The sequence below is a fragment of the Nipponia nippon genome, unplaced genomic scaffold, assembly GCF_047370975.1.
Source record: "Nipponia nippon isolate SJK-2023a ecotype South Korea unplaced genomic scaffold, ASM4737097v1 scaffold_3, whole genome shotgun sequence".
In the NCBI taxonomy this organism is placed as follows: Eukaryota; Metazoa; Chordata; class Aves; order Pelecaniformes; family Threskiornithidae; genus Nipponia; species Nipponia nippon.
The window spans coordinates 87,488,478-87,504,328 of NW_028262347.1; the positions used below are offsets into that span (position 1 = coordinate 87,488,478).

At 40.2% G+C, this 15,851-nt stretch overlaps 1 protein-coding gene across 4 annotated transcripts in view; it reads right to left on the bottom strand.

The window, feature by feature from the left end:
- The window catches only part of PCDH15 (protocadherin related 15), an 853,821-nt gene that overhangs the window by 509,598 nt on the left and 328,372 nt on the right, over window positions 1-15,851 (bottom strand). For all 4 annotated transcript variants that reach the window (XM_087765707.1, XM_087765706.1, XM_087765705.1 and 1 more), the window contains exon 4: window positions 12,793-12,840. The gene's annotated coding sequence lies outside the window, so the exon portion shown is untranslated. The remainder of the gene's footprint in view (window positions 1-12,792; window positions 12,841-15,851) is intronic.

A 15,851-nucleotide genomic window follows, 5' to 3' on the forward strand; every position in this document is an offset into this window, starting at 1 on the left:
ATGGACTCTCATTTATTCCCCAGCTCCTAAGCCATATTGCTGAAGACTCTGGACAATGAAACAGAGTGGTGGAGAGGGGGTTCAGATACTGCCAACATTACCCTGAAAAACTAGTGACCTCCAAGGAGGTACCTCTTATTTTAAGATGGACCTCACTGGAGAGGTCACACGTTTCTCTGGAGGACAGGAATGACACACTCAGTGTATTACTCAATCAGGAATTGAATTACTGCTCTCCCAAACTTGGCATTTGACTTGGCTGTCAAGTACATAACATCTAATAAAAGGCAGTGGGCTGTTTCACTCTGCTGACTTGCAGGTCTCAGACACTGAAGGAGATGGTGTTGGTTTTGCCTTGATATTTAGGACAGAGGCTTGCCAACAATTTTAAAGCAGATGAATATACATGTACTCTGTAAGGCTCTATTTCTAGAAATTTAATAAAAAGTTCCAGGGTTGTGGTGGGGACAGAAGACAGATTGAATAAAGTGTGGAAATGTCCCAGGAGGGGCTAATGTGTATCTAGCAAATGTACTAAGTACTACACTGCTTCTTTTCTGTGATTAATAGTAGTTTCAAGACAAGGGCTAGTAAGTAATGGATCAGTCCTGATAAAAGTTCAGGGCTACCTTTGGAGTAAATTCAGGGTATGATCTCTTCAATACCTGTCCTTATGGAAAGACATGCAAGGCAGCCTTGCCAGACCCTGGCATCACTCGCTTTGTGAAGGGACAAAGCCCAGAACACACACTATCATGCTGCAGCAAATAACATGAAAGCAGTACAAGATGATGCTCCAAAAGAGTTTGAAGAGGGAGCTGAGTTTGAAGGCTTCATCCGTGAAAGGTTTGTGTTGCAGGCCAGGCCATTACTGATAACTCCTGTAGATGGACAGGCAGCAAAGTCTCCAAGGGCAATGTTCTCACACATACAACCCACGAGCGGAGCATGGGGAGAGGGCTATCAATCATAATGTCAAATCTGCTGCCTTGTTCAAGCAACACTCTGCATTGCCAAGAAAGACGAAAGGCTAGCACTCCTGTCTTTCAATATATACAATTTTGGAAATAACCATGTTCAAAGTCTTCTGGGATGCAAGAAAAATGGTATGCTCTGTCTCAGCTTCGGCTTGAGTTGGAACAACTTCCAGTACAGACCAGTCTGTATGTGTTTAAAAACACGTAACAACAGAATACCAGGAATGTGTTTTCTGAGCCCTATCCATGCAAGGATTAAAAGTTTGTTGAACAGATCAATGAAGGCAAACTGTGGTTGCAAAAGCAGGGTTTTCAGTGACCATAAAGAATTCAGAAGCAGTGGGTCTTACACAGTCACTATGGTTTTATAAAGTCACATTTAATGAAACACTCACTCTGAATTAGTCACTGGTCCTTGAGTGTCAGAAGCATAGAATAAGCTGGGAAGCCTCTAAATAAACAGTTTTATCTGCCCAGAACAGCAATAGTGGGCCTAACAACTTGCCCGTATCTCCAAAAAGAAGATCTACTAATGGCAAGATGGAGAATAATACAGTACAAGGTCGTTCAGGAGGGCCACATTGCCGTAACACATCAACCTTGTGTGCTGAATCAAAGCCAGACTTGTCATTCTTCTAATGATGCTCTAAGTCTTGGTGCTGAAGGCTCTTTCAGTGACTGTGAAATTTTAAGCATCGCTCTTACGCGTTGATGTTTTCAGTAGCAAAGCCTATGCCAGCACTATTGAGTGTGTCAATAGAAATGACAGATCTGTTCAAATCTCAGGGAATCAGCAGTGTCAGGAAGGTGGGGATCTCATGTTCTTCTCCTCATCTCAATGTCATACAAGACTGTCACTTTCCTCTAGGGTTTCTGCTGCGCCCGTGTGCAAAAGCTCTTTGCAAAGTTTTCTGGATCCCCAGCCACCCTGCTCCTAGGTTAAAACTACCATTAAATTGAAGCCATGATAGGTGTGCACCAGTGATCCTGGTTATGCCAAGAATAAATTTCTAAAGATTTGTGGAAGACTTGAAAGAAGCTTAGGCTAAACTCAGAACAAGGAGTGCAGGCAGTTTGCTTGTGCTATGGCTGGCAAGAGCAAACTGCTGACCTTTCTGGCTATCAGAAAAGCATATGAAAAGATGCAGGGTCTTCAAAGGGCAGTGTTAAGAAAGAAAAAAAAAACGCTTTGTTTTTCTGAATTTTCTGTATCAGATGCTAGCACATCTTGATTAGAATTCACAATGACTCATATTCAAAGGCCTGCTTCTAATCCCTAAAATACTGACGATCAACACAGATAATTGGTTGCAAAGATGCTTTAAGGCATAGCTGGCAAACAGCCCGATAAGCACTTTTTTCCCTTTATTAAATGTAGCAGATTTTTCAATATTTTAACTGTCTCTCCCTTTCCACACCTCCACACTGCTACATAACAGCAGCCATCATTTAAATTACACATTGATGGTGAATTTATGTGATATATTATCCATTCTATTATATTAAAGAGAGAAAAAGTGGGTTCTGCTATCATAACTATTGAGACTGTTTTTCCTTCCATGTTGATTTACATCCAAATAACCAACTTATCAACCTTGCAAATGTCAATCTGCACTGAGGCAAGAAGCTGTGAAGTTCTTAAGCAGACACTCTGCTTGGGACTGAAAGGTCAGTATTTGTGTTATTTATTCTTACCGTGGAAATATTTTACTCTAAGTTAGGGAGGACTTTCTCACTATCCGCGGAAATAATCATAGAAGACTGCAAGCAAGAAAAGTCAGGACCTCGGACTAAATTAAATAAAAACATTCAAAAGAATTAATTTTGTTGAAGTGCAGACAGAAATATATACAGAGAATAAACTCAGTAATGTAATAGCACCATACTCAAAGGACGAGTGCCCATTTATTCAGGCAGCCAGTGTCTCAGGCAGCAAGCCCAGATTTGGCTGCCAGTTCTTCTTGGGGAAGTCAAAACTGCAAAACCCACTAAGGCAGACTCTAACTTCCATGTAGGAATTTCTCTTACTGGCACCTATTTTCCACCAATTTTAAATGCCCTTAAAAACATACTTTTCTTAATATTTCTCTATCTCACTTCTCTTCTTGGCAACCCCAGTAACTACTTTCCCAAGGGATGTTTTATAATTAAGTGACATTATGGAAAAGGCAACCATAAAATGGAGGTTGGGCCTACCTGTCTGTAAAACTATATAGCACAAGTAAGAAGAAAGATACAGGTTATTGGAGGAGCCTTGATTCTGAACAGAACCTGAACAATACTGATGAAAGACTAATGAAAGCATGAGGCTTCCAGTTTGACTATTCAAATTAGACCTGCTGCTGCTTAACTGAGAATATCTGTAAACTGGATTAGCTCCAAATAATAATCCTCTTTATGCGTGAAAGCATGTGTTTGTAGCATAACTATTGGTATACATGAATGAGTGTGAAATGCATAAATATGTAGCCTATCAGCAAACTCATAATATCATGTATGAGAATATAAACTGTTTAAGAAGAGATGTCTAACAAACTTTAACTGCTGGTGCTGCTGGCTGGCTGGCTCCCACTGAGATGCTACTTGATCAACAATGTAGCCAACGTTTTGTTCCTTATGGCATTGTTTTAGTAGAGAAAACGTAGAAGATCACTGTGAAAATAAGGTAAATATGTGGCTGGAGAAGTCAAGCTCCATGGTTAGTTGGAGAGACAGATGGAAGTGCATCCATCAACAGTAAGATGACAGCACTGCAGGAACACAACTTCTTTAATGTGCAAGAACCACTGCTTTGAGTGAAGAAACAGTAGCAATGCAGCTACTGCTGCAAAATTAATAAAAATATTCTTAGCTTCTGAAGAATAAAACCATTATTGTTGTAACAAAGGACAGTCTTGCCCTTAAGCTTTCTTGAACATATCAGCCTGGCTACTAATGTAACAGATGGGCAGCACAAAGGGAGGTCTTGACACCTTGCTCCACTCACATAAGGAAGCTCAAGTATAGCAAGGTTTGCCATAAAGAATACTGAAATCTTGTGGTGGTAGGCATTGTGTTAAAAACAAAACAAAACCAAACCTAGACAGCTACCTGGTACTCCTATTCTGTACTTTGCTAAAGCATTCCTCACAAAAGAGAGCATGAATGTTCTTGAGAGCACCTAGTAGCACAGGACATGGTGGCAAAATTGATTCCCAGACCAGCCAAATTGCCAGAAGCTAGAAAACAAAAAGGCACAGCATTTTTTTAAATCAAGTTAGTTCAATTATGCATGGTAATTTTTTTCACAGTAATATGGAAACCTTTTTTTTTTAAAAAGCCAGACAAATTTACTAGATACGGGGTTTCACAAAAAAGCTGCATGTTGTTTAAAATAATTTCCTCATTTCACACTGTTTTTTAGCATATGGAAATGCAAAGTCTGTTCCCTTCTCTGTTACTTAATGTGAATTATTTGGTTTATGACGTGCTTTCGCCAGCAACTTCACTCTTGCATCAAAACCCTATCAGAATGTTTATCAGAAAACATTTCTTTAATAACATGGATTTCTAAATCAGTTTCTCTAATTTCAGTACTTTACCTCTGGAATAATATGTGAGAGCTGAAAATGAACGTACATAGATATTTTCTTGGTAATATATAACTGCACAGCTGTGATGCAAAAAAGCAAGCAAGGCATTAAGGGAATGGAAAAAAGTACAGAAATACCATAATGCTAATATGCAAATTACTTTCATGCCTTCCTATGGATATACTGTTTATAAAAAAGGGAAAGATTATAATCAGGGAAGGAATCTCCTATGAAAGTAGCCTACCTGACTACATAATAGGAGGAGAGGTGAAACAAGTAACCAAGCTAAATTGGAATTAGAGTTGGAAGCATCATTAAGGTTAGCATCACCTGGCTACATTTTAAGAACTTGGTCAGGCTACAAGCAAGTACTCAAAGTGAGGTAGGATATGCCCCATGGTCACTGGGCCGGCAAAGGCCACCTGGGCTGCTGTAGGGCTACTGCTTCAGAGCATCGCAGTTGAAAGACAAGAACTAGGGTTCAGGAATACAATCCACACCAGGAAAGCAGATTACATTTGTTACTGAACCCACAAGGTGCTCCTGGGTAAGGGGTTAAGCTGATGAAGTTTGGGGATGTCGGGTTTTACTAATGGAAAATGTTGCTAGTGCAGGAATGCTTTGAGGATTTCACATGGAAGGGGCTACAGGACTAGATTTATAGCTAATGGTGCCAACAGGCATGCCCCTGGTCTAAAATTAAGAGATGGACAGCTCTGAAGGTAACATGATTAGAGATAGACCATTATTCTGCTACTGGAATATTTTATAATTTCAGGATGAAAACCATTTGAAAATCATCTCTTTTTTTTGTGGGAAAATGCTACACAAAGACTGGGAAGTTGCATTCATGTTCAAAAGAATAGTTGTATTTGCTGGGAAAAACACAATTTTGTCTGTCCTCACACAAGGCTTCTGGTCCTTGCTGTCCAATGCTAAATTCTTTCTCTTCATATAGCAGACCAGCAGGCAATTTTGACACGCTAAGCTTCTGCTAATGAGTTCACAGTTTTCTGTTTCACAGTCAGCACAATTAAATCAGCTCTAGCTGCTAGTGTGTGTTTTCTTTCTAAGGGAAAACTGTATCGGTTGTTGCTTTGACATTAATATTCTCCTGAGTTTTGCTGTTGGTTTCTTAAAATGGTTTTGATGTGTGACTTTCCTTAGCAAAGCACTTGCCCTGTTCTCTGCTGCCGATGATGTTACCTGTGACTCAGCGGTACATTGTAGGGGCTGCTCTCAAAAGGAGACTCAGTCATTGTTCACGTTACTCTGCAAATGAAACTTCCTTTGTTAAGAAACAATGTCCTTGGCTGAAAATAGTGGACCGCCAGGCTAGTGCTGTACATGCCCAGCAACCTGGGCATTACACTGATAACAGAACAGAAAATACATATCTTCAGGATTATTCTGTAAAAAAAGCCTAAAGTTAGTGCTATTCTGTAGCTGAAGCTGTTTCTGGGATGACGCTTTTTACCCATCTTTTATCGCTTCATACACTCATACATACAATGTCCTTCTACATCCCCTCGCTCTCCTTTTTCCTTTATTTATCTTCAAAATAGGCTAAAGGATTCATCTAGGATGGAGCATCCCCAAATTAATTATTGTTCCAGTACCAGAGAGGAAGAAAGCACTGTTCAAAAAAATGAATTCTGGAAATGAAACTTTGCTCTTTACTGGAGTCCTGACATTACTTTTGCAAATGCCCAGGAGGCTGGCTGGCTCTGATTCCCTTTCAGCTAACCTCATTGCAAAGCTGCTCCATCAGTTGCAAATTGTTCAGAATGCAGAAGCATGTTTGTTTGCTGGTTTGAACAATCGAGAACATATTATGCATTCCTTGCATTATTTATATGGGCTACTTATAAGTTGATATTTATTTATTTATTTAAAGTTTCCATCTGTAGATTCTGGCTACATTTCAAAATCTTCCCCTTCAATCATGTTCTAATGGATATCTGTTCTCCCAGAACATCTGTCCTTTAGGGTCCTATTATATATAAGCTAACAGTGACACAATTTTTCATCTTATTATATGTGTACAGTTTTCTGTTTGTTTTTAAAATCCCCAGAATCAACTCATACTATTACAGCTTCCTTTCGTTGAAAAAAAAAAAAAAAATTTAGTTTCAAGTCCTCATGGCTTTTTCAGTCCTGACAAAAATGTTAACACTGTATTTGAAATGACAGATCTCAGGATAGGGAAATACTTTCTACTGCTCTAAATCTGTTATAAAAAACAAGTCTATGAAAATGTGTTAGTTCAGATGACTAGGGGTCTCATATTCATAACCTTCTTTTAATCTGCCTTTTTTATTCTTTCATCTAACTCTTTTACTACAGTAAGAGATCTCCACAAGATTATTTATATAATTAAGATGCTTTAAAATGGCAGAATGTACTTTGAGCTTTCTAGCACCTATGCTGCATATGACTCCAAATATTTTAGACCTTAACTTATTTAACATTATTGTTTCATGAACAGAAGTTCATCGTGCTGCATCCAAGTGTCACGATGCACCCTTCTATTAGAAGGATTCATCCCTCTAGGGATGTCCACAGAGCAACATGAAGGTATCAGCAGACTGTGGATAAGCAACAGTAATTTATCTCTAGCTTCCACTGCTAACTGTATCAGTAAAAATATGGCAGCATGGGTTTCTACAAGTACAAGCCTGAAGATTGTTGCTCAATGCTAAATATCTTTACTATAACTTTACTATTAGTATACTGTATCTTTACTATTATTATGGTTTGCCATAGGAGATGACAGCAAGTGCAGGTATGTTCCAAGCAGATCTTACACTCCACATGCTTTTAATTTCTGTGTTTCAACAGTAGCTCTGAAGAGCCACTGTAATCTATACATAGCTGATGAATTATGCACAGAACTGTATGAATTACTGTTTCTGTTGTCCTTATTAAGGTAGCACCAGATTTACTGCTGGCATTACAGTTCAGCTTCTGCATCGCCATCTCACATACGCCTGGGCGCTCCAAAGCCAGTTGCATGCTTCCTGCATTGGCAGGAGTGGAAGTGCAGATGCAAGAGATTTATCCCCTGAGGGAAGACAGCTCTTCAACTACTTTCAGATAAACGCTAAGCGCGTAGGCTTTGAATCCAGCTAATGTGTGCACCAGAACATAGGCTTGGAAAGGACCACCTGGGTCACTGATCCCCACTAACTGCAAGCAGTCATAATAAATGTTAAGAGCAACATGTCCTGCAGGATGTCAAAGTCTGCCCTCTCCATTTACTGCATGCCATAAAGTAACGTTCTTCTAAAACACACACCTTGATCAAATTATCATCTTTAGGAGATAAGCTTGAAAGTCTCAAAAATTGAAGTATATGACAGGAAAAGTGGACGAGGTAAGGGGAGGGTATGACTGACGTTGTAACACTCTGAGGTGGCTGAATACGTTACATGAAAACATCCGTAAGACCCTACAAGACTAGTCCGACTACACTGGAGGAAGGGAAACAACCCAAAAATCAAGTAAGCATCAAGGCAAAAAGGTCCTCCTGGACTCCTGAGGTGACTTGTGAAGTCCCAAGGCAGAGGAATAATCAAATACAGTATTACTGTACAACAGTAAATACAACTGACAGACAGTTCAAGTCTGTTTCCTTCAAAGCTTGGAGACACCCACAAATTTGGTGCTCAGCTCACGGTATTGCAAGCTGTTACTGAAGAACTGCCAGTGCGCTTCCACTGGGTAATCTCATCCCTCCCAGAAATTTCATCTTGAAAAAACAGTGGGTTTGCGTCCCAGCTGTGTTTGGAAAGCCCTCCTAGAATTTCGCTCATCTCTCTGGTTAACATGACTTTTTTCTAATTTCCAGTCTAAACACACTCAACACACGCTTAAGGCCACTTGATTTTCTATCTGTATTATTATGTTCTATTCCCTCACTCATATTTGAACCTCAACATATTTTTAAAAAGTAAACCTCTTTATTTTGCTACAAAAGCAAGTAAATCCCAATCGGTCCCGTAACAGGGAGGTGTGGAGGCACACCATGCAATTGCTCGTCCTTCTCTACAACTCTGCAAGTTTAAATACATCTTCTGATGGCAAGTAACCAAAACACATACAATAGTTTAAGTGAGCCTTGTACAACTGGGCAAATACTTCCCTGTTCCTACTTGCCAGGCACAGCCTGAAATCCCTTTCAGCAGTTTGGGTTTTCTTAGTAGCTCCATCAACAGTGGCTCCTTGGTCCTCCCATTTTAAGCTCCATAACAACCTATGAACAGCCCTTCACAGGAGGGTCCATCAAGCCCAGGAGTCCCTCCCTGACAGCAGCAGCCCCTACGGAAGAGAAGAGCTATCCATCCCATGGGAGAATTTCCCAAGATGCCCACCTGCCCCCCAGGCAGTTCACGCTTTACTTCCATAACTCTGTCCCGTTGCTGTCTGCACCTATGTGAAAGGCTAGCACTCACCTCCTGCCATAACTCAGACTCCCCCACCCGCCAGGGAGACCCTCCCTTGTATGTGCTGCGCACTCACCACCCTCTAATTTCACTCCCTGCCTCTGACCCTGGAAATGAGAATGACCAGCAGGTCCTGCTCACTCTCGGCAGCCCCCGGGGAGTTGTTCAGACCTCCGTCTCTTTCCCATGCCAAGGAATGCTACACTATTTATTCATTCCTTGGAAGAAATCTGTCTCATGCTTTCCATCCTCCAAACTTCCCTAGCTCCTGCTATACCTTTTTGAGATGGAGAAACAGAACCTTACACTACTCAAGATGCAAGAGAAACATAGGTTTACACAGTAGCAATGTGACATTTTTCAGGATACTTCTGGTACCTTTCCCATTATACTACTTGGTTTTATAACCAGTACTGACACTAAAGTTAACACTTACAAAACTAAAGTTAACATTCTCAGAGAAGCATCTTTTATACTTTACAGCTCCAGCTATGCCCAACATTTTGGTCAGTGAGTGGCAATGGTGCATTCATCACCCCATGCATGGGATTTCTGTCCTTCACTTTGCATCCACCTCCAGCGAATTTCACCTGCCACTGCCTTGCCTGGGCACTTTGTTTAGCACAATCCTCCGGCAGTTTTTCCACAGTCAGCATTCATCTTCAGTGCTCTGAATAAAAGCATCATCAGCACACTCTGTCATCTTTTCCACTTCATTTATCAGTTGAGTATCACAGGTTTAAGCACAGATTCTTTTGAGACCCCACTGCTGTCATCCTCTCACTGAGAAAACTGATCAGTTAGTCCTACCTTCTGTTTCATATCTTTTAACCAATTTTTTGTTGATCTGTAGAGCATTCCTTTTATCTGATGGAAGTGCAGATTCTCAAGTGTATAGTAATGAAGTACTGCTTTCTCATCCTCTTGGCTTTAATCACTAATCCTCAGAGGGTTAGCCACAGAGTATAGCATACCCATATTTAATCACTGGGGAGGGCCCATTTTTGGGTTCTTTTGCTCCTGTTTACTATCATGATGTCAATTTTGGCATGATTCTGGGGCTGCTACTCCGGAGGTGGGATTGTGCTAAAATGCCCCCTCTTTCTCAGTAGTTTCCAGATTCTTCAACTAGCAGAAGGACTGATGAGAGATGACCCTGAAGGTAGCATGTCAGTGAACCTTTCAGTGTTCCTGAGTTCCTCCAAGGAAGCTGACCTTGAGGACACTGAGCTCTCCTCCTAGTCAGCACATGTCTGCCAGTGACACGTGAGGCAGATGCTCAATATATTTTGACGCACACTTTAGTAAGCTGGACCCCACTCACCATGTGTTGGCTCTGACTGTAATTCTTCTGTGCAGTGGAATGAGCACTGATTGCATTAGTTTGCCTTTGTACCAGGTTGATCTGACCTGTGGTAAGTGTCTTGCTGCGCTCCTCCCTCCCATAGCCAAAACTCTACAGTTTTATCCACCAGCTACCTCCTGGGCCTCCCCTTGCTTCATTACGGTTATTGCTCTGCCTCCAGCTTCATATCTGTGGCTGAGCTTCTGCTACAGCTCCACCTATCCTAGATGAGGTTTCTTACCTCAAAGTAACATGACTGCTCACTTAGTGCCTGAGATCTGCACCGGCTTGTTTCCAGGTTTTTGGTTTGTTTGGGGATTTTTGGAGTGGAGGAGGCAGATGGGCTGGTTATATGAAGATCAGTTCCTCAGCTGCTACAGTAACCTACTTCTTGGTAGTCTGGCAACTTCCTACTCCTAATACAAGGTTAGGGTTCACACCTGCAGCTGCTTCGAACTTTATAGAATAAGGTTCAGAACTTGATAGGCAAAACCTAAGTTTATATTTTATCAGAATTTACAGAATTTGAATATCTAGGCTCTAAACTATTTAGAGTAAATTGCAACTCTTTGGTAAGTAGGTGTTCATGAAAATTATGTAGATTACGAAAGCTTCAGCTATGTGCTACAACCAAACACATTTTTTTTTTAAAAAGCTGGACTTCCATCTGCTGAAACTCTTGTTTACAGCAACCTCCCCCTGCTATTAGTACCTAACAGAATGGCAGTGTGCTTATTATTATTAAATTTTATCCTGTCTTTGTTATACTAATCCACAAAGTCAACAAAATTCTTCTGTCCTGCACAGCATTACAGAAGTTTAAAAAACTGTATCAAAGACCTCATGCCAAGGTTACTAAAGGAATTATTACACGGGACTGGCCACAAGACCTCTCCCTTAGGCATACTTCCAATAACTTGCCTGCAACCTGGTAACTCACCTCTCAGCACCTCCTGTCACAGTCACCTCTTTTCCCAGGTCCTTATCTGCCAAAGCCAGCTTCTTATAATTCCTGTATTAATCTGTACCATCTCCACTTTAAATAATAATTTCCTTTGGGAACTGTACTGAATGAATGCTTCCTATAAATCTAGATAGCTTAAGCCTACTATATTGCTGTAGTCTGAGATGTTCACTATCTCAGCGAAAAGAAGCATTACGTTAGTCTGACAAAATCACCTTGTGATCAGAATTTTGCATTTTATCCCGCTTTTCAGTTACGATGATGTTCCTGATTAAGTTTTGTTCAAAACCTGTTCTAAGACATTACACAGTGTTGAAATAACCTAATTTGCATGTACTTTTCAGGATTTCTTTTTTGCTCTTTTTGAATATATGTTAGTATTCGCCAGTCAGAGTGCATTATCCCTGTACTGAAATAAACATTAAGAGTTTTTGCTAGGAGACTTCTGGTGACCAGAGGTAAGATCAGAAAAGTAATGTCTTCAGTTTCTAGAAAGGAGGTAGCTAACAAAAACGAGAGCATTCCTATCCTTTACTCATCCTCAAATAAATCACACAGACTCAAAAACAAAAGCTCCCAACAGAAAGGAGGCGGGTCATTTAGTATTCCAGGATGATTTTACAGCTTACTACTTCAATAGCAATATTAAACCAATAGTGGAGCATTTAGAAGTGGAATGGACATACTGCCATGATAATTGCTTTGGCAAGAATTAGTTCATGTCATTTTAGAACAATAATATTGTTCACTAAGTTTTTAATCTTATAGCACTGGTGTGCTTCCTTGTTTGTACTTTATCTGTATTTTTCATAGGAAAGAAATTTTTTTTTTCATTGACGTTTACATTGCCATTTGAGTTCAGTGCAACTTACCAAGGAAAAAGATCCTGACATATTTCCACCTTCTCCTATCTTGCTACTCTTTGTTTGAAGTCCCAGCTAGAAATTTACAAGTGAAAACGTGACTTGAACAGAGATAACTCTGGTCATGATATGTGCATTTCCAACAAAACCAACCATCTTTTCCCTGTGGTACAGCAGAGTTGCTGAGCTGATTGCCATCTTGTGATTCAAATCAACAATTAAATTCTTAGTGCCGTGGAGCGTGCAGCAGCCATCATTCCAAAAGCCTCCGATGGACGGATTTTCTATCATTTCCCCACAACATTTTCTGAGTTAATATTTCAAAGACATGACCTTCAGTCGCAACTATATCATGTAAGCGTTACTCCCAGCATATAAGTCTATACAGACATCTTACAACATTGCTACTGAATTTAAAAACAGAAAACTAAAAGATAAGGAATCTAAGGAAAAAATTATGTCGTGTTCAGGAAGTGCAGTGAACAAAGTGGTAAATGAAAAAAACCACCCATCCAGAGGTGAACTCAGCCTCAAGGAATGCAGGTTATTAAGGGGATTATTGGAGAGAGTCTTTTGAAATCACTTTCACCAAAAGCAGGCCCATATTAAAAGGGAAATTACGGTACCTTAATTGCGCTTCTCAGCCATAGTTGTTGAGATTATATGTTGACCACCTGAAAAGCAGAAAATAGAAGATTAATAATATTGTTCATATTTTAATTACTGATTAAGAAGAGCAATTAATATCACGTAAGTATGCTTTATTAAAATAGTTTTAGCCTTCCGAAGAGAAGAGCAGAATACAGAGCTTTTGATATCTGCTATTTTATTCCTGATAAAGGCAGCTTCAAATAAGAAAAATAACAAGAAAACAATGCCTGAGGTTTTCATTAAAGTAGTTTACATATTTTCATGAAGGCTGTCAACTCAGAAACCAAGGAAAAATTCATAAAAACTTTTATTCTTATAAAATATCCACCCTAAAACATATCTATCAGGCACTTATCTGTAATTTGTTTAGACTCAAATATATTCTTTGCCCTTCCCCAACCTAAAATATTTAACAGTAAAATCTTTGACGGGTGATTTACAGCCCTTTGCTATGTGTATCTGAGTTCTCCCTGGGATGAAGAACACAACTGGTGGGTGCCTGAGTATTTTGGGGGCTGTTTCTCCAGTGTTTCCTCAGGTGAGACTGTGCCACGGGGAAGCTTGGAATGCCCATAAAAGCTGAGGGATTCAAGCAGCATTTGGGCCTCCAGGCACAGACTGTCAGGGCTGGAGGTTTCACCTTTCTCCAAGGGGAAACATGCAAGGACCTCACCAAGGAGTGCCTTCTGGTGGGCACAAGGCACAGACGGCAGGGCTCCTAGTGGTGTGAGACCTGGGATAGCGGGGGGCAGGGGCATTAGGAACCCACTGGGGTTACTGGATAGTCACTGGCTACGCTCCCATTTTTCCCCTCCGTAGGTACCACTCTTGCCTCATCCTGGGAACATCTTGTGCCAAACTTTTGGAAGTGCATAAGCGTACCAGCTATCAGCACAGTGGTACCTACATCAAGGAACAGCGCTGTTTGGATAGTTTAGTGAGTCATTCAGAAAGTCTGACTGTAAGTTACCCATATTCAGCAAAATTAAACCTAAATCAAGACTGCAGCTCTGAATGTTTCCAGACTTCATGGTTATACACAGCCTAAAAATGTAATCTGATGTTAAAAAGTTGTATAGGGTCTCATTTTCAGACTAGGCTTGCACAATACACCTAAACCAAAGCCATTTCAAACACTTCCAGAATTGAAAGGCTTGCAGCGAGCAAGACACAACTGCCTGCTGCAGCTTGGGCCAAGCTCTGCTTGCTCCACGCAGCAAAAATCTCAGGGATGAAACTAAGTTTGAAACTGCATTTGAACAGGATCTTTGGGGGGGGGGGTATAAGTTGCTATTGGTTGGCTTTAGAAATGAATCATGTCATTGCTGGGCTCATTTCACCTCTCTTTTTTGGCAAAATCCAGGTCTTTACTAAGAGAGCATCTGTCAGCATTATCTTCGGACAATTTCACATGAAGCAAAGATATTTTGCAGGTTGTAGCTTTCTCTTTTACTTTAGTATTCGTAAGTTATCTACATAATGGGACCCAATTGTCCGGAATATGCAAAGAGCTATGACTCGACCAATAAAACAACAAAACTTAATTCTCTGGGCTGTTAATTGACAGCACAGAAGCTATTTGTTATATGGGAGTTAGCCAGCTTGCCATGCTCTTAAAGCAGAAAGCAGGTATATTTAGGTACATGTGGCTTGCTTTGCAATAACTGGAACTGTTGTTTTGTTCCGAGGTGGAATAAATACACGGTAGGTTGGGATTTACAAAATAACTCACAGCTTTTAAGGGCAATGGAAGTTTATGGAAACACATGGGTGTTATGCTGACTTCAAACAAAGTATCACATAAGGAGAAACAACGTGGTTTTTTATTAACCTTCAAAATAACTTTAAGTAAAAATCGGTAAGCTTCATTAGCAAGACACCATATGTGTGTGGGAGTACATAGCTTCTCCCCAGAACAGGTCTGCTTGACCAAATAATTTCTGTCTACTATGTATGTGTATATATATATACACACACGCACAAAGGAAAAATACCCCACAACCAGACAAACCAGATAAAAATAAGGAAAAAACAACATGCAGGTCATTACAACAATGTACGTGGTTCCAACATACAAACATATTACTGAAAATTACTCCTGAAAGAACTCCTATTCTTTCTTTTAAACAGAGTTGGTATAAAATGGGGGACAGGAGGATAGCTGCTCATTGAGCATGTCTGTATGGAACACAGGAACGTTCTACCAACACCATGGTTACCACTGATTTGACATTCCACCAAATTAATTATGTATTTCACCCACAAAAATCCATAGCATTAAGGCTGCAATTAGTTTGTCCAGAGAATGCCCAGTCTTCCATGCATGTAGTAGAGGGAGAGGAACAAAATGAATTGCATTGCCATGGGAACAGGGTTTACTACTTGCTTTAGTAAGAGATTAATGCCTATTGTCAGCAGATTTTATGATAAAAGATCGTCATTTTGCATTTGTGTAATGAAGATGCATCATGCCGTGTGTTGTTCACACACCGTAGAACGCTTTTTCTCTAATCATCAAGCACTTTTAGTTCTGTATATTATTTTACAAAAAAATAGGCTGTTTAGATTGTGATTGTTTGGGATTTTAACATAACAAAAAAAGACAGACACTTCATCTCAGAGTTTTTTACAGCACTACAAGATAACACAGCTATGGACTGTGCCTCTTACATCAGCCTGTGATTTGGTGCAGAGGAGCAGATGAAAGCAGGTAGCGCTGTAGCCATTTCACCTACACAATCTATAATTTGGGGTTTTACTTTGGACTTTACATCCCCACCATACATGTGGTTCAAAGCTGCCTGAAGGATTAGTCACTCATTTGGACCCTCACACCCCCATTAGGGGGAGTAGAGCATTTTGTGCCCACTGGAACAGGGCTTCTGGTTTAGTTTCCTCTAAAAGGAACCTCGTTCACATGCATCAAAACACTCCAAATTGACCCAAAACACAATAAACAGGAATGATCGAAGGATTCACTTAAAAACCATGCTACTGCTCCAAATTATTAACTTTTTCCCGAGAGGAAGTGATG